General features: G+C 46.0%; 1 long non-coding RNA gene across 1 annotated transcript in view; it reads left to right on the plus strand.

Annotated features, from left to right (window-relative positions):
* Window positions 1-2,951: 2,951 nt before the first annotated feature.
* LOC115072062 overlaps window positions 2,952-3,686 on the plus strand; it is a 12,564-nt gene continuing 11,829 nt past the window's right edge. Inside the window, exon 1 of the long non-coding RNA XR_003851122.1 lies at window positions 2,952-3,087. This is a non-coding gene — a long non-coding RNA (uncharacterized LOC115072062). The remainder of the gene's footprint in view (window positions 3,088-3,686) is intronic.

Below are 3,686 nucleotides of genomic sequence, written 5' to 3' on the forward strand. Positions count from 1 at the left end.
ATTTAGGGCAAAAAGACTCCAAAAGAAAAGTGACCAGTTTCTTCCTTAGCTAAAAGCCAAAAATGTCCTTGGGCCTGCTAGCAGACTTGTCCTTGCCCAAGACCAGAGATGCCAGAAATGTCAAAGTCAAAAATGTCTCTGGTTCCACCATGACAAGAGGCTGGGGATGCCACAGAGATCTGTTTTATGACTTTTCCCTAAAGGAATACCTCATTCCTGGAAGCCATACTGAAGATGTGACCAAAACCCCAAGGGACCTGGACAACTAGATTGGGAACTGAACTGAACAACTCATCTCCGCATCCCTTTCTCCATTTGCTAAAGCCTTATTAACTCCAGGGCAGTGAGGCTCAATGGTATCCCACACTTGGGGCCCCTTTTTGCTATACAGGAGCTCTGCTTCACTCTCTCTCCTAAACTCCCTATAATAAAATACTTCTTTTAGCTGGGAGTGGTGGTGCACAGCTTTAATCCCAGCACTCAGGAGGCAGAGGCAGGAGGATCTCTGTGAGACTGAAGTCAGCCTGGTCTACATAATGAGTTCCAGGCCAGCTGGGGCTGCAGGGAGACCCTGTCTCAAAAAGAATGCTTCTTCCTAAAACTCACCCTTTGTGTCAGTGAACTTCATTCCAGAATTCTGAAGAGCCTCTTTCTTAAGGTGGCTTTGGTGGCCATTGAGTTTCCAAGCTCCTAGCCTCTCAAGCCAAGCACAACAGTACCTGAGAAAAGCTCGGTTGCTCTCAATATTCCCCAGTATTCCTGTATCACAGTGAGCTCCCCAGTGCTGGGATTATGATGCATGCTTTTATGCCTGGCTTTAACTCAGGGTTCCAGCTTCAGGGCCTCATGCTTGCATGGCAGGCATTTTACTGATTGAGCCATCTCCCTAGCCCCTTAGTATTTCTTTCTGATGTACTGATTCTTTCACTGTTTTGAAATATTTATCCTCGGGAAAATGACAAAGTCTACTAGTAATGACATGACCATCCCAGTATTTTAAAAGATAGTGATTATATATATATATATACATAACCTTCTCTTTTTAGAGTTTTTAACTCTAAATTTAATTTAAATGTGTTTAATTATTCATAGTTTGACTTGGGCTAGGGATGCAGCTCAGTTGGTAGAGTGCTTGCTTAGCATGCTGATAGTCCTGGGTTCCATCCCAGCACTGAATAAAGCTGGTGCATGTCTGTAATGCCAGAACTCAGGTGGTGGAGGCAAAGGATCAGAAGTTCTAAGACAGCCTGAGGTGATGGTTCAGTGGGTAAATTGCTTGCTGTAAAAGCCTGATGACATGAGTTTGCATCCCCGGAACTCATGTAAAAGCAGAGGTGGCTAGCATGTCTGTTATCCCAGCAATCCTATAGCAAGCAAGATGGGAGGCAGAGACAGGAAAGTCCCTGGAAACTTTTGGACCACCTGACCTGGTATATGCATTGGTGAACAAGAGTGAAAGGTCTGGGGCTGGAGAGATGACTCAGAGGTTAAGAGTGCTGACTGCTCTTGCAGAGGACCCAGGTTCGATTCCCAGCATCCACATGTCGGCTAACTTAACTCCAGTTTCAGGGGATCCAACACCTTCTTCTGACCTCTGTGGCATGACACGCCATGGGTGCACTCACATACATGCAGGCAATATACTTGTACACAGAAAATAAAAAAAATAATAATTTTTTTAAAATTATGAAAAAGAGTGAAAGATCTCAGAAGTGGAGTTCAAGGGAACACTGAGATGGATTGTTGCATGGTAAGAAGTTTAGTATGAGTCATTAGTGCCATGGACAAACAGACAACAGCATGGCAGGGACTCAGGAGAGTTCAGGCTCCAGCAACAGAGACAGAAAGTATAGTGGGGGTGCTGAAGAGCAAAATCAGTACCCGTGTGGAAGAAGCGGGAGTGGTCCCTTCTTTTACCTTTCTGAGGATTGGGGAGGGTTCACAGCACAAACCTGCAACCAGGATCTCTGATCCCAGGCAGGACAAGGAAGGGGATGGGGAGCAGGATGTGACTACCAAAGCCCTCTTTAATGTAAGTGCATTTCCCCAGGTCGGAAATGCTGGCACCTGGAAGTCTGTTAGCAGGAGACTCACAGTGTCTCAGTAGGTGCCTGTCCTATCTGTGCAAGGGGAAGGGTTGCTGCAGGTTTTGTGGCATGAGAAGCAGTCTTGTCCAGATTCTAATACTACATTCTTACAAGGAGATCTTGCCACAACTAAGTGGAAGGTGAGAACCAACTCCAGAAAAGTTATATTCTGACCCTCATACATGCCTTTATTTACACAGATGAACACACACACACACACACACACACACACACACACACACACCCCATAAACAAGAAATAAATACTTTAAGGATTTGTGTGTGTGTGTGTGTGTGTGTGTGTGTGTCTGCCACATGAGTGTATTGCCCTCAGAGGTCAGAAGAGAGCTTTAGATCCCTTGGAGCTGGCATTACAGGTAACTATGAGCTGCCTTCCATGGGTGCTGGGAACCAAACTTGGATCTTCTGGAAGAGCAATATGAGCTCTTAAGTACTAAGCCATGTCTCTAGCTCCAATTAAAAAAAAATAATAATAATAAAGGAAGAGTGAACAGAGTGGGTATCATCACCTGCAAGGACTTCATTTTGGAAAAAAAATAAAAAAGATAAAAGAACAAGAAAAAAAATTAGGGTCACCCACTGCTACATAGCAAGTTCAAAGACAACCTGGTATACACCAGATGTTCTCTCAAAAGAAAAGGAGGGGGAAGCAGATTTAGATACTCATGAAATCTGGATCCAGGGAACCGCCTTGGAAGGATCAAGGGCGGAGGGAGCAGGAATGGGCAGACAGACTGAGAAGCTTCCAAAGCCTGTGAAAGGCAGGCAGAAAGGAGGAAGCACTGGGTGGGAGGAGCTTTGGATTGCTGCCAAGCTGTCTGAGAAAGTCCAGGCCAGGCAGATGATGAGCTCCAGGCTAAGCACTGTCCTTTGCAGAATTCCACAGCAGAGAAGGACGCTGCCTCACCCGCTGCGCTCTGTCAATGGCTGGGCTCAGAACCAGGAAAATGCAACCTGAAAGCAGTGGTGGCTATTGAAAGGTAAGTTTCTACAAGCTGCCAGCCAGCCACACCCCTTATAGCAGGTTTTATTTAAGGGACACATGAGTGCACAGGCTCATCTTCCATGACCTTCATAAACATCCTGGGCTGCTTTTCTTTGCTAACACAGTTCCTGCCACAGCAGGTGCCTGGCCTGCCATCCGTTTGTCCTAGTCTTATGGAGGGCAAAGAATTGGACCCGAGATTCGGTTAGAAATAGAAACAGAGACTATTATTAAGAAAGGAAAGCAGAAGCCACGTGTGGTGAGGCAGAGGCAGGCGGATATCTTGAGTTCGAGACCAGCCTGGAGATCCTGTCTCAAAAGGTGGCTCAGAGGTTAAGAACACTAGTTGGTCTTGCAGAAGACCCGAGTTTGAATCCCAGCACCCACGTGGCAGCTAACAACTGTCCTAACTCCAGCCCCAGGGGATCCGACAGCCTCTTCTGAGCTCCGCGGGCATTGCACGACACGGGTGCACTTACCTACATGCAGGCAATGCACGCATACACATAAAATAAAAATAATAAATAAATAAAAGTTTCAATAAAAAAAGGAAGGAAGGAAGGAAGGAAGGAAGGAAGGAAGGAAGGAAGGAAG

This window comes from Nannospalax galili, unplaced genomic scaffold (genome assembly GCF_000622305.1).
Source record: "Nannospalax galili isolate Female #2095 unplaced genomic scaffold, S.galili_v1.0 scaffold270, whole genome shotgun sequence".
Lineage (NCBI taxonomy): Eukaryota > Metazoa > Chordata > Mammalia > Rodentia > Spalacidae > Nannospalax > Nannospalax galili.